The sequence below is a fragment of the Carcharhinus amblyrhynchos genome, chromosome 12 (genome assembly GCF_965287045.1).
Source record: "Carcharhinus amblyrhynchos chromosome 12, sCarAmb.v2.hapA, whole genome shotgun sequence".
NCBI classification, from domain to species: Eukaryota; Metazoa; Chordata; class Chondrichthyes; order Carcharhiniformes; family Carcharhinidae; genus Carcharhinus; species Carcharhinus amblyrhynchos.
Window position 1 is genome coordinate 77,627,968 of NC_137335.1, and position 23,683 is coordinate 77,651,650.

The 23,683-nt window shown below is 46.5% G+C and overlaps 1 protein-coding gene and 1 pseudogene across 5 annotated transcripts in view; both read left to right on the top strand.

Moving 5' to 3' along the window:
* smyd3 (SET and MYND domain containing 3) overlaps positions 1-23,683 on the top strand; it is a 664,143-nt gene that overhangs the window by 347,652 nt on the left and 292,808 nt on the right. The window lies entirely within an intron of this gene.
* LOC145350678 (small ribosomal subunit protein uS5-like) overlaps positions 1-23,683 on the top strand; it is a 91,218-nt pseudogene that overhangs the window by 14,289 nt on the left and 53,246 nt on the right.

Sequence of the window (23,683 nt, forward strand, 5' to 3'; positions counted from 1 at the left end):
TTACACGGCATGATATTGGATCTGGTTTGACAATGTGCCTTCGGACATGTTAATCTGTTAAAGATGTTATTGAAGCACAAGTTGTTACTGCTTTTGGCAGTACCATTCGGATGAAGAGGTGTGAGCTCTTCAATGAAGTGAGGAAAGCAAGCAGCGAAGACAGGATCATTCTGAAAGTTGGTGAGCCAGGTAAAACTGACCAGCTTTCTAGAGAGCTGACTGATAATGTGCCGGAACAAATGATGATGATCTCAACCTGCTTCTTTTTTTGAAAGGTAATGCTTTGGTGAGAGCAACAGTCTGATAAACACAGGGGGAGCTGAGATTTCAAGTCACTGAAGGCTGTGCTGAGGCAATGGGCTGCTGCACACTCAGTGGAAAGATGAATCACTGTCTCTGCAACTTTCCTTTGTCTTCATGTTAGGTGAAACTAGAAATATTGGGCTGGGTCTACGAAAAGTTTAAAGTTTATTTTTATTAGTCACAAGGAAGGCTTACGTTAACACTGCAATGAAGTTATTGTGAAATTCGCCTAGGCGCCACACTCCGGCACCTATTTGGGTCAATCCACCTAACCAGACTGTGGGAGGAAACCGGGGCACCTGGAGGACCTCCATGCAGATACAGACAGTGACCCAAGCTGGGAATCGAACCCGTGTCCCTTGTACTGTGAGGCAGCAGTACATCACATAGAAAAGCAGGGGACCTATCATTTACTGAGAATTTGAGCAAATTCAGTTGGTAGACTTTTTGTATGAGGCTTACAGAGTACTATCAGCTAGTATATTGCCATTTTTTGTTTTAAATTAGTGTTGGACACCTGAATAGACAAATGCTTAACATTTTCTTGGCATCTCACTGCCTTCTATTTTCATTTTGGCACTCACCCATTTATTCTGTGCCACCGTGCTGCCCCTGTTAAGGGGCACAGACTGTTAAGGGATGCACCACAACGCTGTGTCCAGTTAAAGCCTATGTTAAAGTCCAACAGGTTAATTTGGAATCACAAGCTGTTGGAGCGCTCCTCCTTCATCAGGTGACTTACCTGATGAAGGAGCAATGCCGTGAAAGCTCGTAATTCCAAATAAACTTGTTGGACTTTAACCTAGTGTTGTGAGACCTCTTACTGACTTACAGCCTAGAATAATGATGCTATCTAAAATAAATGCTGACCTCGTCTATTTTCACAATACATGAAACCCATCTTGATCACGGCACATCTGACCTGCGACCTTTACTCCCTGGACTCCAGCGTCGTCTTCCTTTGGTTCTCTCCATTCTGTCATGCGCTCCTCTCTGCCTCCTTTTCCAGCTCTAATAAGGTTGATATTCTAATATTGCCATCAAATGAGACTGCAACTATTGTGGGCTTTCTTCCACAAGGCAGAAAACATTTGTTACAGTATCAATGATTTAGAGACTTTTATCTGATGGCAGTCAGGGGAGGTTTAGATTTATCAGCCAAGGAATGTATAATATTTTCCATTGATATTGCATGGAATCTGAGGATGTCGGGGTAACACCTTGCTATTTTTAGTTACTGACTGACTGGCCGTACAGTTCTCACATTATCTGTTTTTATTTCAGAATTTTTATGTAAGCTTTTGTGTCATATACCTCTCCACACATGACAGTGTGTGTATGAATATATATACAGCTATATGCAGGGCAAATACATGGGGGTTACAGGGATAGGATCCGGGTGGGATTGTTATTGGAGAATTGGTGTGTGTATGAATATATACAGCCATGTGCATTGAAAATATGTGGGGTTATGGGGATAGGGCCTGGATGGAATTATTGTCGGAGAATTGGTGCAGGTTCGATGGGCCAAATGTCCTCCTCCTGCACTGTAAGGATCCTCTGATTCGATGATAAATAATATTTTTAATGTAATATACAAAATATTATATATAATGGACCTAGACCCAGGTGGTTCTAATATAGCAGCTTATTGCTTTTACAGTATTAGATGATTCTGTCGATGACTGAACCATTACTGGAGAACAACTGAAACAACATTCCTTCATCCTGCAGTGTCGCTGCGTACAATGGTTGGGCCATAAAATACTCGGATTGCTGTTGCCAAGCAACCCTTCTTACTGTCACTTGATTTGTGGATTCTTTTAACTCTTCCATTGCCAGTGCAGAGTGAGCTGTCTGTAGCTGCAACCTGCCCCTGACAGGGAAGCAGTACACTTTGCTATCCTTTTGACCTTACGTATTGGAGCGAATATTTATTATCTTGACTGCCAAGAACGAATCTGTGCGAAAGCACTCATTTTATTGATCTTCTATTAGGTTCCGCTTATCACACATTTGTCAATGCTGATGTACTGACCCAAGAAGTGTCTCTCTTGACCACCACCACTGCTAGTCTCTGATTGATCAGTGGACGATATGTTTCAGAAATGAAAACCGCGCACTGGAAAACCCCGGCAGGTCTGGCAGTATCTGTGGAGAGAGAAACAAGGTTAAGGTTTTGAGTCCAATATGACTAAGGGCGGCATGGTGACACGGTGATCAGCACTGCTGCCTCACAGGTCCAGGGACCCGGGTTCAATTCCCGGCTCAGGTCACTGTCTGCGTGGATTTTGTACGTTCTCCCTGTGTCTTTGTGGGTTTCCTCTGGGTGCTGCGGCTTCCTCTCACAGTCCAAAGATGTGTGGGTTCGGTGGAGTGGCCATGCTAAATTGCCCCTTAATGTCAGGGGGAACCAGCGGGGTAAATACGTGAAAAGGGCCTGGGTGGGATTGTGGTCAGTGCAGACTTGATGGGCCAAATGGCCTCCTTCTGTGCTATAGGGATTGTGTGATTCTATAACTCTTCTTCAGAACAGGCTCCCATTGGACAAGATACTGGTAGAAGTTTCGCTGGAATTTCGCTGCTTGGCACAGTGACACAAATGGTGAGCACTGTTGCCTCACAGCACCAGGGACCAGTGGGGGTGGTTGGGGGGGATCAGATTTGTACTCGCACACAATTTCCATCAAGGGTCTGGGCTTCGGAAGTCTAGGAAAAAAGCACATCAGGTTTGACAGTTCATGAGGAATTGGAAAACTTGCTGATGGGTCTGGAATATGCTAAGGAGATAAGTGTAAAGTGCTTTAAATAACATAGTAGGCTATGGACTAAACGCTGATGAATAGGATTAATGTAGATTGATACTTGACGGTCAGCATAGACATGGTGGGCCGAAGGGCCTGATTCTGTGCAGTTTCTCTCTCTATGACTCTCTATCAGGATTAAGTGATGTGCTGTAAGGTAGATGCATTTTTAATGCAGTGACACATGATATGGTTCTTTCTTTTCAAGGTAACTTCACCCTTACATTGACCTACCTGGTGGATGGAAACGATGGCCTAATGGTATTATCGCTAGGCGATTAATACAGAAACTTGGCTAATGTTCCAGGGACCTGGGTTCGAATCTCACCACAGTAGCTGGTGGAATTTGAATTCAATAAAAATATCTGGAGTTAAGAATCTACTGATGACCATGAAACCACTGTCAATTATCGGAAAAACCCATCTGATTCACTAATGTCCTTTAGGGAAGGAAATTTGCCGCTCTGACCTGGTCTGGCTTACATGTGACTCTAGAGCCACAGCAATGCGGTTGATTCTCAATTGCCGACCAAAGGGAACTAGGGATGGGCAATAAAATGCTGGCTGGCCAGCGATACACATGTCCCTTGAGTGAATGACATGCCTAACAGTGCTTTTCAAATGGAGAAAGCATGAAAAATAATACAAGATGCCATGCCAGCTTGTGCTGCCATCTTTCCTACCATGATTTTAAATGGCTCTAAGCTGATTTTAAGAAAAAAACTGGTTTTGACAACATGGTGGTGAAAAAGTCTAACCACCTGCTTCATTACATTGATTGATGGGTACTCTGCTTTGACATTAAAATGAGCACTTGCTGTCCTTCCCTTCTGAGAGAGTAGCCTATTAATGGAGAGCTGTGCCCGTTATCAATGCTTCACTGAGTTTCAAGTCCTGATGGGTTCTAGCCCATTAGGCCTTCCATTGCCCCCAAAATGAGTGACAGTTCAAGAATCTAGAATAACAGATTGTCCCTTTTAGGTGGTTTCTGGTTTGCTGACACGCACAAATAAGATTACAAGGGTTACAAGTTTATTTTCACATGGTCTAATGCATTTTTTTATCAATATCAGTGATATGGAGACATTTATTAGATAGTGGGAAGTGTATGTTTTTTGTCAAGGACTATAAAGTATTTTTCATTAATATTGCATGGAGTCTGAGGGCAGTACTTGGTGTGTACTGAGTAATTAGTTATGGAGGGTACATGGGGAGGGGTACAGAGTTTAAGGGGTCAGAGGCTTAGAATGAAGATGGGTAGGAGGGGTGAGGGGTGAGGTTTAGATGGATTTGTAAACCCTGTTGGAAGCAGGGACGCTGTGTTAGAAAACCAAGGCGAGTCTTCTAAATGACCCACCCACGCGCCTCTCATATTCTGGCAAGGCTTGCAAACTGCGCTGCAAACTTGACCCCATTGTGAAAAGATAAAAATGACATGAAGTCGCGCGTGGGTCGAGTGTGCAGTTTGCGACCCCTGTAAGGAACTTGGCGCAGACTTACCTGAGCACAGAGGAGGATTTGCCCCATGCTCTTCTGATGTTTAAATCAACTGCTATGAATTCCTATGTTACCACACCGATAACTGTGGATTAGAATGAAGATCTTAGTGGTCGTAAATACTACCCCTTGTTTAAACCTTCACAACAGAGTGTGCAAATTCACCCAGGTCGAATCATACAGCCCTTTGTAGCACAACATCCTTCTGTTTAACCTTGGATTGGCAGCACGGGGAGATATCCCACTGCCAACATCAATTTGCCAGATAAATAGTCATTAAAAAGCTGGCTGCAAACTGACATTTCTGCACCTACAAACCGTGGTCACAGCTGACTGGTTTAACTATTTCACAACTACCGCTGCTGACGCACAGTAAATTGTATCTGGAACATAGCAAACCATTCCAAGATGTTTCGGAAGGAGGTAATCGGACAATAACAGACTCTCCCACCAAAGGAGGAGAACACCTTCAATTCAATTTCAATTCAACTTTATTATGATTCTGTAGTGCACAACTATAAATTCAACAAAAAGTGAGCTTGCAGGCTCCCAAGATACAAAAGAAAAGCAAATGCAGTAGTCACTATAAAATAGTGCCAATAGTCATTAAGTGTATACATGCATATTGCACAATGCCCATGGCCTGGGAATCTGTAAAAGGAAGCAGTTCAGCTGGGTAACAGATCTGGGGAAGAAGCTCTTCCTGAGTCTAGTTGTACGGGCTCGAATGCATCTGTAGCACCTCCCAAATGGTAGAGGGGTCAGTCTGTGGCTGGGATCTCTGGTAATGCTCAGAGATTTGCGCAGACCGATTTCAGATCTCTCTTGAAGGAGAAGGGAGACAACGCAGGAGAGACAGGAATGAAAAGACTTAGGGAGAGAATTCCAGAGCCTGAGACCTGCAAGACTGGAGGTATGGCTGCTACTGGTGGGCAAAAGGGTTTGGGGGTTGGATAAGCGATGAGAATTGAAGGAAGGCACAAAAACAGAAAATGCTGAAAGTTCTCATCAAACCAGGCAGCATCAATGGAGAGAGAAAGCATGTCAACATTTCAAGTTGATGACCTTCCATCAGAACCACTTTTCTTGCTGTTGTGGTGGAGGGAGAGAGATGTCTTTGAGGATGGTGAGGCTGGAGGAGGTTACAGAGATGCTGAGGAGAGAAGCCCAGGCAAGATTCGAATACAAAGATGAAAATATTTAATTTGGGGTGTAGGTGAATCAGGGAATAGTGCAGATCTATGACAAGTCAATAGTTGTGGGAGAAATGGCTGATAAATGAGGTGCCCAACTCTAACATAAATCACCAAAGCTGCACCAGGGGTATGGCAGTCACTTTCCACCCAGCTATACCCTGATGGATGACAGTGGCATCGTGGTAATGTCGCAGAACCAGTAATTTAGAGGCCCATGCTAAAGCTCTGGGGACATGGGTTCAAATCCCAGCTGGTAATATATTAATGAATCTGGAATTATAGAGCTAGTCTCAGTAATGGTGACCACGAAATCATAGAATCCCTGCAGTACAGAAGAAGGCCATTCGGCCCATTGAGTCTGCACTGACCACAATCCCATCCAGCCCCATTCCCGTAACCCCATATATTTACCCTAGCTAATCCCCCGACGCTAGGATCAATTCAGCATGGCCAATCAACCTAATCTGCACATCTTTGGATTGTGGGAGGAAACCAGACCACCTGGAGGAAACCCACGCAGACACGGGGAGAAGGTGCAAGCTCAACACAGACAGTGACCAAGGCCGGAATTGAACCCGGGTCCCTGGCTCTGCGAGGCAGCAGTGCTAACCACTGTGCCGGCCATGATGTGAATGTAGTCAGTGAATGGGCTCATTGTTGTTGCTTGTGGGGAGCTTGCTGGGTGCATTACAACAACAACTACACTTCTAAGGTTCTGAGTTGGTTATGAAGTTCTTTGGGAGACCCCAAGTTTGAAAAAGGCGCTATCTGAATGCAATGAAAGTGCTGGCAGCATCTGTGGAGAGAGAAACAGAGTTAACGCTTCGAGTTGAAAATGCAAGTTCTGTTTTCTTTAACCGGATGAAGTTGGGAATGTTTTACATTTCTTATTGACCTGGACGTGCTTGGTGCCTGCGCTGTTGATCTGCACAGCCACAATAAAGCTTTAATTACTGCACTGACCTCTCCTCGCTCGAGGATTACTATTCAATGCAAGTTTGTTTTCCTTCCTGTTTCCCCCCCTCCCCCCTCTTTTGTTCTAAAAAAGGAAGAGATTCTGAAGAATGTTAGTAGATTTCTGTTAATTGGTCTACCTGCCGGCTGTGCCTCCGCACTTAGTCTCAGTTGGTGTTGTCACAAGTGACAAGATGTTTCTAAGAATAGCAAGACGTGCATTCATCTATACTTTGGAAACATTGCATCGCACAGGGCGGAGAGACCTACTGGAATGCACATGTGTGTGCACATTCGATTTGATTTATTATTGTCACATGTAGCAACACACAGTGAAAAGTACTGTTTCTTGTGCGCTATACAGACAAACCGTTCATAGAGAAGGAAATGAGAGGGTGCAGAATGTAGTTTCAAAAGAGTCAGAATGAAGTTTCAGAAGCACAGAACGAGAGTAGAAGATGGAATTAGAAGGTATGTTGGGCACTGCTTGCAAGAAGTCGCCTCCATCTTGGATTGGTAAAGTGTTTCGCACCTTGACATCGCACTGGTAAAGTGTTTCGAAAAGAAACCTGACCCCAAATCTCCAAATTAATCTGCAATGCAGGGCCAGAGGCGAGTGCTTTCTATTATTGTTGATGGTATTCGGTGTCTTTACAATTCAGCTCCTTTCAACCGTCTTCCACTTGTTGACCTCCATCTTGAAAATGTTCAGTGACGGACAGCTGTCTGGAATCTAAAATTCCAATCGTTCACGGACCACTGAGCAAAGAAATTTCTCTTCAATCTGAATTGTAAATAGCCAATATTTTAATCCTCCATCTGTGATTTCCAGCCAAGATCACCGTCCTTCCAAATCAACCCTCTCATGCCTCTCAGGCATTGTATATCGGTGGCTAGCACTGCTGCCTCACAGCATCAGGGACCCTGGTACGATTCCCAGCTTGGGTCAGTCTTGTGGAGTGTGCACATTTTTCTCATAGTTCCTTCAGGTGCTGCAGTTTCCTCCCACAGTCTGGAAGATGTGCTAGTTAGGTGCACTGGCCATAATAAATTCTCCCTCAGTGCACCCGAACAGGTGTTGGAGTGTGGCGACTAGGGGATTTTCATAGTAACTTCATTGCAGTGTTAATGTAAGCCTACTTGTGATTAATAAATAAACTTTTACTTTATGCTTTAGTGTGGTTGTTTTGCTCAGTTATAGACAGCACATGCCTGGTCTACTCAGTGACTCTCCCTAGAACAATCACCTCACCCATAAATCAGTCTTCATTATGCTCCCTTCAGGGCTGGTATATAATATCTCTATTACCCTGACAACACCTTAATCATGATCCGTATCATGAGAAGGGACAACAACAGCAATCTCTTCATCTTTGAGTTCCCCATTCTATATTTCCCTGCCTCAGACAAAAGATCCTTACTGCTTACTGGGTGAGTGTCCTGGATGCCTTTACCCAGCATCATCTTGGGAGCAAGGTGGGCAAAAAGCACTTGCAGTGATAGATCTACCACCACCTCACGACAACAGGGGATGGGCAGTGGTGACCTTGCCAACCTTGCCTTGATCAAATAAAAGGAGACAGATGAGGCTGACTGGCGAGGAGCCAATGCTTACAAGAGGGCATTTACATTTATAGAGCATTTTTTACAACCACCTTAACCATCTTGTTGGGTCTGTTCATTCCTTTGAACATTCATTGAACAGCACTGGTACAAATTTTAGAATGAATTTCTTTTAATGAACAGAACCTAAGAATATTAACATGATAGAGTGAAAAGGAAAAGCAAAGCAAACTTGGAGTCTAACTTCTACTGCCAGCTCCTGCACTGAATTCTTAACAGGAGGCTTGAAAGTGAACTGAAAACACACACTAAAATCCACAATATGTCCCAACCTTTTCTCGTTATTGTAAGTGTCCTTCACATGCTGCCTCCATTTAGAAAAACAAACCTTACAGCTGCTGTTACGAAAAACCTGTTTTGCCTGCCTTGTGTACCCTTTAGAAGTGCAGTCAATTTTTAGCTAACCCAGTATGCCTTCTGAGTTTTAAAATGTAGTCAAGTTAGCAGTGTTAGTTAGCCCCTACAGCATAGCATTTAAATGTAATTGCATAGGCAGAAGTATCTTATAATGAAGTCTTTGCATAGATGAAGTCTTTGCATAGACTGAAGCAAGCAGAGCTAAGCAGACGTTGGATCTCTCATATCTTTATGGACAGGGAAGTACTTTTCTGAAATGTGGTCACTATTATAACGTTGGAATCATGGTGGCCATTTCAAACTAGAAAGCTCCTACGAACAGCAATGTGAAATTGAGCCGATAGTTTGGCATTTTTGAAATACTTTTAAGAACATAAGAACATAAGAAATAGGAGCAGGAGTAGGCCATCTAGCCCTTCGAGCCTGCCCCGGCATTCAATAAGATCATGGCTGATCTGTCGTGGCTCAGTTCCACATTCCCGCCCTCTCCCCATAACCCTTAATCCCCTCGCTTATCAAAAACCCATCAACCCGCGTCTTAAAAATATTTAGCAAGGCAGCCTCCACCACTTCAACGGGCAGAGAATTCCAGAGATTCACCACCCTTTGAGTGAAGAAGTTCCTCCTCAACTCCATTCTAAACCGCACCCCCCTTTATCTTGAGGCTGTGCCCCCTAGTCCTACTGTCCTTTCTGAGCGGGAAGAGTCTCTCCACCTCTATCCTATCCATCCCATTCATCATCTTATACGTCTCAATGAGATCTCCCCTCATTCTTCTAAACTCTAACGAGTACAAGCCTAGTTTATTCAGTCTCTCCTCATAGTTCAACCACCTCAACTCCGGTATCAGCCTAGTAAACCTCCTCTGAACTCCCTCCGAGGCCAAAATATCCTTGCGTAAGTACGGCGACCAAAACTGCACACAGTACTCCAGCTGCGGCCTCACCAATGCCCTATACAGCTGCAGCAAGACCTCCCTACTTTTATATTCAATCCCCCTCGCTATGAAGGCCAGCATCCCATTCGCCTTCCTGACCACCTGCTGCACCTGCAGGCTGGGTTTTTGCGACTCATGCACAAGGACCCCGAGGTCCCTCTGCACCGTCGCCTGCTGCAGTTTTTCGCCACGTAAGTAATAATGCTTCCTACCATTATTCCTACCAAAGTGGACCACCTCGCACTTGCCAACATTAAATTCCATTTGCCAGTTCCTGGCCCATTCGCCCAGCCTACCTAGATCCTTCTGCAGACTCTCCACACCCTCCGCGCAATTTGCCATTTCACCAATCTTGGTGTCATCAGCAAATTTCAACACCATACACTCGGTTCCCTCCTCCAGATCATCTATATAAATGGTAAATAGCTGAGGCCCCAGCACCGACCCCTGGGGCACTCCACTAGTCACCAACCGCCAATCCGAATAGCACCCATTGACCCCCACTCTCTGCCTCCTATTAGACAGCCAATCCTCTATCCACGCTAACACCCTACCCCCAACTCCATGCCCCCTTACCTTCTGCAATAACCTTTTGTGAGGTACCTTGTCAAACGCCTTCTGAAAATCAAGAAAGACCACATCCACCGGCTCTCCTCTATCCACCGCCCTAGACACATCCTCATAGAACTCCAGTAAATTTGTCAGACACGACTTCCCCTTAACGAAACCGTGCTGCATCTGCTCTATCAAGCAATTCCTCTCAAGATGCCTCGCTATTTCCTCCTTGATGACGGATTCTAACATTTTACCTACAACAGACGTTAAACTAACCGGCCGAGAATTCCCCGCCTTTTGCTTGGCACCCTTCTTAAACAACGAATGGGATATGAACATCACTGGTTGGACCAGCATTTATTGAAGGAGCAGTTAATCTGGAATTAAAAGCCTAATGATGACAATAAAACCATTATCAATTGTTGCAAAAACCCATCTGGTTCACTATGGTCCTTTAGGGAAGAAAATCTGTTGTCAGGACTATTACTTACATGGCGAAAAACTGCAGCATGCGACGGTGCAGAGGGACCTCGGGGTCCTTGTGCATGAGTCGCAAAAACCCAGCCTGCAGGTGCAGCAGGTGGTCAGGAAGGCGAATGGGATGCTGGCCTTCATCGCGCGGGGGATTGAATATAAAAGTAGGGAGGTCTTGCTGCGGCTGTATAGGGCACTGGTGAGGCTGCAGCTGGAGTACTGTGTGCGGTTTTGGGCGCCGCACTTATGCAAGGATATTTTGGCCTTGGAGGGAGTGCAGAGGAGGTTTACTAGGCTGATACCGGAGTTGAGGTGGTTGAACTATGAGGAGAGGCTGAATAAATGAGGCTTGTACTCGTTAGAGTTTAGAAGAATGAGGGGAGATCTCATTGAGACATATGAGATGATGAATGGAATGGATAGGATAGAGGTGGAGAGGCTCTTCCCGCTCAGAAAGGACAGTAGGACTAGAGGGCACAGCCTCAAGATAAAGGGGGGGGGGGCAGTTTAGAACGGAGTTGAGGAGGAACTTCTTCACTCAAAGGGTGGTGAATCTCTGGAATTCTCTGCACGTTGAAGTGGTGGAGGCTGCCTCGCTAAATATATTTAAGACGCGGGTTGATAGGTTTTTGATAGGCAAGGGGATTAAGGGTTATGGGGAGAGGGCGGGAATGTGGAACTGAGCCACGACAGATCAGCCATGATCTTATCGAATGGCGGGGCAGGCTCGAAGGGCTAGATGGCCTACTCCTGCTCCTATTTCTTATGTTCTTATGTCCTTACCTGTCCATATGCTGGGATGTGGACGTCAGTGGCTGGACCAGCATTTAATGAAGGGGCAGTTAAGAATCACCCATGTTGCTGTGACTCTGAGCCACATGTAGGCCAGACCAGGTAAGTACAGCAGATTTCCTCCCCTGAAGGACCTTAGTGAATTTTTACAACAATTGGCAATGGTTTCATTGTTTGCATTAGACTTTTAATTCCAGAATATTTATTGAATTCAAATTTCACCATCTGCTGTGGTGGGATTCGAACCCAGGCCCCTAGAACGTTACCCTGAGTCTCTGGAAACTAGTCCACTGACAATATCATTAGGCCGCTCACTGCCTCCCCTTGAATTAGGTTGACTCCCACAGTCCAAGGATGTGCAGGTTAGGTTGATTGGCCATGCTAAATTGACCCTAGTGTCGGGGGATTAGAGGGCTAAAATATGAGGGGTTACGGGAATAGGACCGGGATGGGATTGTGGTCTGCGCAGACTCGATGGGCCAAATGCCCTCCTTCTGTACTGTGGGATTCTATGATTGAGGTGGTGAATGTTGGCTAGGGCAGCGGGGATAACTACTCACTTTTGAAACACTGTCACGGGATCACCAACATTCCCCCAATCTGGGGTCACGATTTAACATCTCATCTGAAAAGACACCACCTCCAATGGTGCCAGCGCTCCCTCTGTACAGTACCGGAATATCAGTGTAGATTTCCATGTTCAAATCCTGGAGGAAGGCGGGTGGGGGGGCGGGGGGGGGTCGGTCTTGAACTGGGAATGGTGTTGCTCAGAGACTGGAGTGCAAGCAGCTGAGCCGGGGCTGACAGCGAAGTGATGGAGAGGGGAATTGAGAAGGTATTTTAAATGCCGCTATTAATGCTCGCGACGCCTCCTTTATAAAACATCTTTTATTTGATGCCATCAATTGGCCTCCCTTTCAGTAAATTGAAATATGAACCAGTGAAGGTGACAGCGAAAATGCTTACACTGCAGTGTCCAACACCGCAGCCCACCACCCAATCCCGTTCAAGCACAGAATTAGGTATTGATTTTAAAGCTTATGATTTATATGGACCGAAATAATATCAAAAGAAACAACCGTTCACACGCGAACCTCTTGGTGATTTTTATTCAATTTAGATAAAATGGATACAGATTCCATTTGGCAGCTGTGTTCAGGAGCTGAGCTGCCAAACACAGGAATTAAACGATTTTTAACCTGAACTGCATAATGTTCGTCCGATCGGGTTAGTGCAGCGTGCACACAGCAAGGGGACAGATCCTCCAGGGATTGACACACAATGTGGGTTGTTATGTTTTGACTCCAGCAATGCTGGCAGACACTGAGAGGATTTCTCAGTCTCTTCCCACTCTCTTTTATAGATTTCATAGAATCCCTACGGTGCAGAAGGAGGCCATACAGCCCATCGAGTCTGCACCGACCACAATCCCACACGGGCCCAATCCCCATGACATTTACCCTACCTAGGCCCCCTGACACTAGGGGGCAATTAGGCATGGCCAGTCCACCTAATCCGCACACCTTTGAACTGTGGAAGGAAACTGGAAAACCTGGAGGAAACCCACCCACCCTCTTCCCAGTCTATTTCAGCCTCTTCCCAATCTCTTTCCAGTCTCTTCTCAATCTCTTTCCAGTCTCTCCCCAGTCTCTTCCCAGTCTATTCCCACCCCCTTCCCAGCCTCTTTCCATGAGCATTAATCATAGCCATGGGGCGGAATACGCTGTTACCAAAATCACCTGCTTTGTATTTCTGAATTGAACTTGTTTGGGGAGGGGAGAGGAGTTGGCAAGAGGGGTGTCAGGGAGCGGGCAGGTTTGCGGAGGGGGAAGGATCCCTTGTCTCCTCTTTAGCCCTTTCTGAATGAATGTGTTATCACTTCCCAGCCCCTCATCCGGTGAGATACTACTGTGAGCTAGCAGCTGCCTGTTCTCACTAGTAACTCGGTGAATCAGAAACTTTATCAAATTCCAACAGAGTTAGACAGGTTAGATCCAGAAAGAATGTTCCCCATGATGGGGGAGTCCAGAACGAGGAGTCATAATTTGAGGATAAGGGGTAAATCTTTCAGAATTGAGGTGAAGAGAAATGTCTTCACCTAGAGGGCGGTGAATGTGTGGAATTCATTATCACAGTTGAGGCCAAAAGATTGTGTAATTTCAAGAATAAATTAGATATAGCTCTTGGGACCAAAGGGATATAGGGGGAAGGGAGGGATCAGGATATTGAATTTGATGATCAGCTATGATCAAAATGAATGGCAGAGCAGGCTTGAAGGGCCGAATGGCCTCCTTCTAGTTTATGAGTTGCTCCTTCTCCAGCTATAATAGCTCGAATATATTTTGCATGAGCTGTTTGTCAGATTTAACAGTAAGATCGCTGGATATTTACTGAAAAGGAAATAAAATTGCTGAGTGAGTGGGCAGCGAGACCCATCAAGTACCTGGTGCAAAGGACCAGCACAGACGAGAGGGCCAAATGGCCTCCTTCTGCTCTTTTCACGATCGTGATGGCACCATCCACTGAGTCGCGGTTGATCATGGCCCGGCCATGGGAATGAGTGACTGAGACAGTCCCATCGCGCTGCCACTCAGCCCCACGGGTCCTGATGTTCTACTAGATTATCGTGGCCCAGCTGCGACTGGACTCCATGTTTCTCAGCATCCCCAGCTCTTTGTTGCACCCCAGCCTCTTTGGTGTGATCTCTTTAAAATTGCTACTCAAATCTCAAAGGGGTCATTGGTTGGCCAGGGCCTGTTTGTTGGGCTGAAGGGCGCATCCAGCATTGTTTTCCACTCCCCCCATGCCTTGGAGGGATCATGGCTTGGCCTCTCTCCAGCTGCCCAGCACCCGTATGAGGGTGAGGACAATAAATTTGGTGGACCATGTAAAGGTCCATTGACCGTGTAAAGGTCCGGATGGTGTTCAGTTCTGCTCGCCACACGACCAGAGGGATGTGGAGGCTTAGCAGAGAGTACAGAAAAGATTTACCAGGATGTTGCCTGGTATGGAGGGCATTAGCTCTGAGGAGAAGTAGGAGAAACTTGGTTTGTCCTCACTGGAACGATGGAGGTTAAGGGGATGGGGGCAGGGGGCTGCAATCTGATGGAAGTTTACAAGATTATGAGGGGCATGGACAGAGCAGATAAAAGCTTTTTCCCAGGGTGGAAGAGTCAATTACTAGGGTGCACAAGTTGAAGGTGTGAGGGGCAAGGTTTAAAGGAAATGTAAGAGTTTTTTACACAGAGGGAACTCGATACCCAGGGAAGTCACGGAAGCAGATATGACAGTGACTTTTAAGGGGCGTCTTGACAAATGCATGAATAGGATGGGAATGGAGGGATATGAACCCTGGAAGGGTAAGGAGTTTTAGTTCAGACGGGCACCACGATGGGTGCAGGCTTGGAGGGCCGAAGGGCCTGTTTCTGTGCTGTAATTTTCTTTATTGTTGACGTCAGGTGGGAATTTCCAGTCCTGTGGGGGGGGGTGGGGGGGAGCGATTGTGACCAGAAAGTCCCTCCCCCATGGGTAAGAAGCTAGCTCCCTGTCTGTGGAGGAGTTTAAGGGGGGGTTAGGTGACCGAGTTCCATGCTTTGTGTTGTTGCTGTGAAGGTGACGTTCAGAAAACCAATTGCTGCATTGAGGATGATTTCACAGGCAGTGATCAGATCAATAGTGCGGGCATCTTCTGGCACCGAACGCCTTTTAAAGTAAAAGCAATTAGAATCAGGTGTCAGAGGTTCAGATTACGAAAAGGCTGAGCTTGAGTCTTTGTGAGTTTTCGGGATTATTGAAAGGATTGACAGGAAACAGATTAAACATGAGAATTCTGCAGAGGAAGTTAATGATCTCACCCCAAATTGTGAAGTAAATTTCAAGGAAAAGGCCGACTGCAGTGCAGAGAACCCGCAGGCTGAAGGGACGTTGGTTCAAGCAGGCCTCAGGCTATCGCCCGTGTTACCCACCCCTGTCCTCCTAGGAGGTAGTGATTGTGAGTTTGGAAGGTGCTCTCCATGGAGCCTTGGTGAGTTCCAGGATGTAGTGCATCTTGTAGATGGTACACATGGCTGCCACTGTGTGTGGTTGGTAGAGGGAGTACATTAGCTCAATGTGGGCCTTCTGCTACTAACCCTCACCCACCCACCCACCCACCTTGTGAGAGGACATTCCACCTCTAACCGCTGCTAGCCAATCATTGGGGTTGCCACTCTCATCACAGCAGCGCTCACTGACTGCACCAACGTAGAGACGCTGTTGGAACCTGCACTTAGAGATGTGTCTGGGGTCTTGCAGGCCCTGGCAAGACAGTGGATGGCCAAGATTGTCTGTGCATAGTAGAGGTGTGGAGGGGAGTGAATTATCTTGGAGTGGAGGATGAGGGTGGGTCCTCCAATGGACACAGGGTTTCAGTTGGGCCGCTGGGCACTTGGCACTGGCCTTCCCAGCTGTGCTAATACCCCAGCCATAGTGAGAGGAGGGTCCTAAATGGCCATCTGAGGCCCTCAATTGGCCTTAGGCCTTCCCCTCTGCTGGTAAAATGTCAGCAGGCGCCAGTGGGTTGCGGTAATGGTACCGTGGCTAATCTTAACCCCTCCTCTCCTGGCTTAAAGCTCAAGCCACCATTACTAACGGGGCAGGGGATCGGGGCGTGAGCCCCGGTGTCCTGGTCAGCAATTGTTTGTCATAGAATCATTGGCCTCCTTCCGCTCTGTAGGATTCTTTCAGCCCGTCGAGTCTGCACCAACCACAATCCCACCCAGGCCCTATCCCCACTCCTCCATGCATTTACCCCAGCTAGCCTCCCTGACACTAAGGGACAATTTAGCATGGCCAATCCACCTAACACACACGTCTTTCAAACTATGGGATGAAACTGGAGCGTCCAGAGGAAACCCATACAGACACGTGGAGAATGTGCAAAACCCACACAGACAGTGATCCGAGCTGGGAATCGAACCCGGGTTCCTGGCGCTGTGAGGCAGCAGTGCCAACCACTGTGCCACCTCGTAGCCCCTCAGTGTCAAGCGGCCTGACTAAACCACGCGAATGGAACGAGCATTTTCACATTGCTGTCTGTGGGATCTTGCTTTGTGCGAATCCAGTATCGGATTTTCCACCTTACGATAGTGGCTTCATTTCAGTCGCTTTTTAATTGGCTGTGGACAGCTTTTGGATGTCCAGAGGTTGTGAAAGGCAAGGCTTTCTATTCTTTGTCAAACGTTCCAGACTGATTTATTGGATTTTGTTTGGTTTCAAAATTAAGGCTATATCCACAATTGAGCGCATTTCAAAAGTGATTAATCATGAGAGATGCTTCCATGTGATAAGGTGCCACACAAACGTCTCATCATCAAGAATGATTATTTCTGATTATTTTCCTTGGCAGAGTAATTTTCATTACTTTAAACTAACTCATGGTACCCTGTGTCGCCAGCAGATAACCTCTCTCCATCAGCTCTGTCAGAATGATATCATTCTTAGCACAGCTCGAGTGTGCTTTATCCCTAAAACTGAACACACCCAAACACCGCACTTTGTTTAACCCCCATCGACCTCTTGTGCGTGAGGTCCCTGACCCAAGCTGAGACAAACCTCGTAAACCTTTAGCACAAAATGCCTGACTGGTTGCCTGCACTGTTCACCCGGTGAACCCTCTCCAGATGGGGCTCCCTGGGTGGGAAGTTAGTACAGGTACCCTGTATTTAATGTCCAGTAAGATTCCAGTCATTTTATGTACTTTAGACCAGCGTTTCCCAAAGTGAGTTCCACTATATGTGTGTGTGTGTGAGAAAGGTGCGAGTGTGTGAAAGAGAGAGCGAGAAAGAGATGAGTGTATGTGAGTGAGTGTGCATATGTGTGTGAGAGAGAGAGAGAGATGAGTGTGTGTGTATGCGTGCGTGTGTGTGTGTCAGGGAGAGGGAGGTGTATGTGTATGTGTGTGTCTCATTCTCCCACTCTAACTCTGCAACTTTCTTTCCCTCAAGCACCCATCCAATTTCTTTTGAAATCATTCGTTGTCTCTGCTTCCAGCACCCAGGAAGTTCCAGGTCATTCCCACTCGCTCTGTAAAGACCAAAAGTTCTTCCTCACATCTCCCACCCAAAGTCTTAAACCGGTGTTCCTCTAATCCTCTTCCCATCAGCGAATGGATACAGTTTGCTGTTACCTACTCTAACCAACCCTGTCATATTCTCGCACATCTCTGTCAATCTATAAAGCATGGCCAATCCCCCCCTAACCAATACATCGTTGGACAGTAAGAGGCAATTTAGCATGGCTAATCCGCCTAACCTGCACACCTTTGGACTGTGGGAGGAAACCGGAGCACCTGGAGAACACCCACGCAGACACGGGGAGAACGTGCAAACTCCACACAGACAGTGACCCAAGCCGGGAATCGAATCTGGGTCTCTGGCGCTGTGAAGCAACAATGATAACCACTGTGCCACCGTGCCACCCATAAATAATCTACAATTTTTACAGAAAACTTCTTCTGATTGAATGGCAGAACCAAGGGTGAAACTGTCTATTTTCCTTCATGCAGTTGAAGCTTGTTCTTCCTTTTTACAACAATATGAGGCTGTAAATAACTGATGGCACTCGTTCCCGACTAACATGTTCATTCCTTCGACATAACCCATCGTTGGCAGGTGTATTAGTATTGAGCGTGCCTTGATCTTCTGCGAAGGTCCATTGATTTATGGGAGGAACCCAAAACAATTGGGTTAGGTGGATTGACCATGCTAAATTACCCCTGAGTGCCAGGAGGACTAGCTAGGTAAATGCATGAGTTATGGGGATAGGGCCTGGGTGGTCAGTGCAGACTCAATGGGCCGAATGACCACCTTCTGCACTGTAGGAGTCTATGATTCTATGAATTGTGCACTGCAGTCATTTACACAATCCCCTCTACCACCAGGCTGTACAGATGTGTGATTGGCAGCGAGCTAGACCTGTGCTCTCAGATGGAGTTGCCAGTCTGCCTGCAGTCTGTGTCTGTAATGTACTATCCTCATGTCCGTTATTAATGTCACTCTCTGCATTCCCCTGTGGATGTTGACCGTGTTTATGATGATGGTGAGGGCTCCCTCCCCAGTTAACAGAAAGCAACAAATTGACCTCTGCAAGGAATGTGCAAATAAACTGGAACCAGTTTCCAAAATAGGACAAAGTGATAGTCCAAGCACGAGCTGATCAGGAGCCAGCAATGAGCTCGCCAATGACACTGTAGCAGAGGCAGCAATAACTCCCATTGATGCCACACCTTCAGCATACTAAAATGTCCACAGACAATGCAGTCAGGCAAGAATTGTCACCACGGCAACAGCAGTAACTGGTCCCTTGAAGGGGCATGCATAGCGAAGGTCATGTGACCAGGTCGCCCAATGGGGAATGAGCACGGGGATCTCGTGTGGGCTGCTGAAGCCAGGGTAGATCCTGGAGCTGAAGGTGTTAATGTCATAGATTCATAGAATCCCTACAGCGCAGAAGAAGGTCATTCAGCCCATTGAGTCAGCACAGACAACAATGCCATCCAGGCCCTATCCCCTTAAGCTCATGTTATCCCCTGCTAATCCCCCTGACATTAAGGGGCAATTTAGATGGCCAATCAACCTAACCTGCACATCTTTGGACTGTCGGAGGAAAGCGGAGCACCCGGAGAAAACCCACGCAAACACAGGGAGAACATGCAAACTCCGCACAGACAGTGACCCAAGCCGGGAATCGAACCCGGGTCCCTGGCGCTGTGAGGCAGCAATGCTAACCACTGTGCTACTTGTTCACTAAACTATTGGCACTTTGGGTGGCATTCTTCCAGCCTGCCTATAGTGAGTTTGGTTGTTGGTGAGAGTGGAGAATATCTGAGTGTAAATAAACCATCATAGTTCTTTATAATAACTGGTGACTGCCAATCTGTGTAGCCACTACAGCGATGGTGGACATATAAATAGTGCACTTCAGGAGCAGAGAGGAAGAGCTTAATCAAAAAGTTTGAAGAGGGGCAATTTTTTAATGCAGAGGGTGGTGAGTGTTTAGAACAAGCTGCCAGAGGTGGTAGTAGAGGTGGGTACAATTCTGCCTTTTAAAAAGCATTTAGATAGTTACAGGGTATGATGGGTACAGAGGGATATGGGCCAAGTACAGGCAATTGGGATTAGCTTAGGGGTTTAAAAAAAAAGGGCAGCATGGACAAGTTGGGCCGAAGGGCCTGTTTCTATGTTGTAACCCTCTATGACTCTAAACAGCACACAGGCCCGAGCCAGTCTTTTGCCTTCCCAGCATTTTCAGAGTGTTTTATTTTCAGATTTTTATTTTTCTTTGATTTGTATTCCCTATTTTTTATTATTCTGTCAGTTACACAAGTCTGTGCACTCTTCTGTGTTCTACCTGTTCCCTAGGCAGCTAACAGATATATAGCCAGGCAAAGCTGACTGGACGTTTTTCCTTTGTGACCATTGCAATCTGCTTTTCTCATTTCCTCTTTGCAGTTGACTAATCCTCCGTTGCCCTCTGTATTGAACCCAGCTCCGTTCTTTCCCAGATCCTCGTATATTACCTGCAGTTTGTGATGCTTTTCCTTTCCTCTCCATTCAGTCTCCAAAAGGCTGAACCTTCACCCCGCATCCTCTCCCACGACTTGGCCTCTTTTTCTCATTTGTGTTTTTAACCATTTGGTAAAATCTGATAAACCTCCCTGTCTCCCACCCGCTGCACGCACCCTCCATCCCCACCCCCCCAACACACACACACACACACACACACACACACCCCCCCCCCCCCCCCCCCCCCCACCTCCTCAGAGGAGTTCAGCAATTATATTTTCATTGTCAAATTTATTTCTTGCCATGGACCCGTTGCCTCCCATTTTCCTCTGGCCCCTTGTGAGCGTCTGTTCATTAAGAACACACTGTCAGTATTTGAGAAGGTTTTTATCTGTGGCAGTAATATCGAGTTCAGAGCCAGAGGGGATCAGCTCCTACCTTTCGGCAAGATGCAGCCGGGGAAACCCATTTCAAAGCAATATCTTCCTCATTAGCTAGTCGACTGTGTTTCTGGATCAAGGAAGGAGCTCTGGGAGACTCTCTGTCTCCCCACTCCTCGCTGTCAGGAATTTCTGTGACTGGAATGAGCGATGCCGCTCCCCATCGACGTTGCTTTATGTTTTCTCAAACTGCAACGTCCAAGTCCATCATAATCTGAGGTGATTCCATGAATGAAGTTGGGAGGTTCCTCCTCTGCTCCCAAATTCCAGATCTTTTCGAGGGAGGCAGTATTACCATCCCCTACGCTGGCATTAAGGGAGAACTTGCATTTAGGTAGCGCCATCCGTTGACCGCAGCAGTCCTAGAGTGCTTTGCAACCAAAAGGCGCACGTTTTGAAGGGTAGTCCTGGATGCAACAGAGGGACGGGGAAGCCACTTTGTGCACAGCAAGAACCCACAGGGGGAGTGGGATGGGGAGTACATAGTGGCATAGCGGTAAGGTCACTTGCCTAGTAATCCAGAAGCCCAAGCTGCTGCTCTGTGGAGGCAGGTTCAAATCCCGTCACGGTAGATGGCGGAATTGAAATACAATTAATAAAAGCAAGTCTCGGAAACGGTGGCCATGAAACATCACGGATTGGTGTGAAAACCTATCTAATTCACTGTTGTCCCTTTAGGGGAAGAAATCTGCTGTCCTTACCTGGTCTGGCCTGCATGTGACTCCCGACCCACAACAATGTGGCCCACTCTCAACTGCCCTCTGAAATGGCCCAGCCAGCCAAGGGCAGTTAGGAATGGGCAATAAGTGCTGGCCTTGTCAGTCACACTGATGTCCCATGAATGAAAATAAGTAAGACTAATGTGACACTGAACAGGTAATGTGTTTGTAGTGATGTTGGTTGAGGGATAACCATTGGCCAGACAACTGAAAAGATTGAGGATTGCATTGATGATCCTTTAGTCACCTGGGAGGCCAGACAGGTCCTGAATTTGACATCTCGTCTGAAAGAAATGCACTTCTGACAGTGCGGCACTCCCTCGGTAATGCATTGGGATTGTCAGCCTGAGCTTTGTGCTAGAGTTATATCCCTGTGACTCTGATGTGAGAGCTCCACAGCTGACAGTCTTGAGGAGTGTACATGTTACAGAGGAGGTGGTGCTGGAAGTCTTAAAGCGCAGCAAGATAGATAAATCTGCAGGACCTGATGAAGTGTATCCCAGGACATTGTGGGAGGCTAGGGAGGAAATTGTGGGTCCCCTAGCCAAGATATTCGGATCATAGATAGTCACGGGTGAGGTGCCTGAAGATTGAAGAGTGACAAACTTTGTGCCTTTGTTTAAAAAGGACTGCAGGGAAAAGCCTGGGAACTACAGGTCAGTGAGCCTCACATCTGTGGTAGGTAAATTGTCAGAACCTATTTTGAAAGACAGGATCTACAGGCATTTAGAGATGCAAGGACTGATTTGGGACAGTCAACATGGCTTTGAGAGTGGAAAATCATGTCTCACAAATTTAATTGAGTTTTTTGAAGGGACCTGGGGGCCCTTGTGCATGAGTCACAAAAACCCAGTCTGCAGGTGCAGCAGGTGATCAAGAAGGCAAATGGGTTGCTGGCCTTTACAGCGAGGGGGATAGAATATAAAAGCAGGGAGGTCTTGCTGCAACTGTACAGGGCATTGGTGAGGCCGCAGCAGGAGTACTGTGTGCAGTTTTGGTTGCCGGACTTGCGCAACGATATTTTGGCCTTGGAGGGAGTGCAGAGGAGGTTCACTAGGTTGATACCGGTGATGAGGGGGTTGGACTATGAAGAGAGACTAAATAGACTGGGTCTGTAATTGTTGGAGTTTAGAAGGTTGAGGGGGGATCTTATAGAGACATACAAGATAATGAAGGGGATGGATAGGGTAGAAGTAGAGAGATTCTTCGCGCTCAGAAAGGACAACAGGACTAGACGGCACAGCCTCAAGATAAGGGGGGGGGGCAGTTTAGAACGGAGTTGAGGAGGAACTTCTTCACTCAAAGGGTGGTAAATCTCTGGAATTCTCTGCCCGTTGAAGTGGTGGAGGCTACTTCGCTAAATACATTTATGACCCAGGTAGATAGGTTTTTGGTAGGCAAGGGAATTAAGAGTTATGGGGAGAAAGCGGGAAAGTGGAACTGATCCACTTCAGATCAGCCACGATCTTATTGAATGGCGGGGCAGGCTCGAAGGGCTAGATGGCCTACTCCTCCTATTTCTTATGTTCTTATGTTTTTATGACACTGATAATTATTCATTTTGAGAATGTGAGCTTATGCGCACTGTTTTTCATTGTCTTATTTTACTTGGTAACGAATCAAGGGTTATGGGGATAAGGTGGGAAAGTGGAGTTGTGGATTATCATTTCAGATCAGAAGTGAGCTCATTGAATGGCGGAGCAGACTCGATGGTCCAAATGGCTCCTTAGTCTTATTGTCTTAGAGCTAATCATGAGATGGGGACAGCATTGGTAAGTATAATTTTCATGACAATCATTGGTTAATCGCAAGTGCTGTTGGTCATGGGTAGCCATGATGTGGAGATGCCGGCGTTGGATTGGGGTAAACACAATAAGATGTCTCATAACACCAGGTTAAAGTCCAACAGGTTTATTTGGTAGCAAAAGCCACTAGCTTTCGGAGCGCTGCTCCTTCGTCAGGTGAGTGAACCAGATCATGTAAGTGTGACAGGTTACTTTCCTGAAGGATGAGGTACCCTGGCCAATATGTATCCATCAGTTAACATCACTTAAAAAACAGATTATCTGGTCATTATCACATTGCTGTTTGTGGGAACTTGCTTTGCCCAAATTGGCCACATAACAAGAGAGTCTACACTTGAAAGATAGTTCATCCATTGTAAAAGTGGAAGCAGGTACGATAGTGACTTTTAAGGGGCATCTGGGCAAATACATGAATAGGACAGAATACCCTGATGGGTAGGGGGTTTTACTTCTGACGAGCAGCATGGTTGATGCAGGTTTGGAGGGCTGAAGGGCCTTTTCCTGTGCTGTAATTTTCTTCATTCTTTGCTCTTTGTTCTGAAGTGCTTTGCGAAGTGTTGAGGCCATGTGAAGGGCAATAGAAATATACATGTCCTTCAGAGTCCTGCAGTCTGGGCCTACAGTCTGGGTCTGCAGACCAGGCCTACAGTCTGGACCTACAGTCTGGGTCAGCAGTGCGGGCCT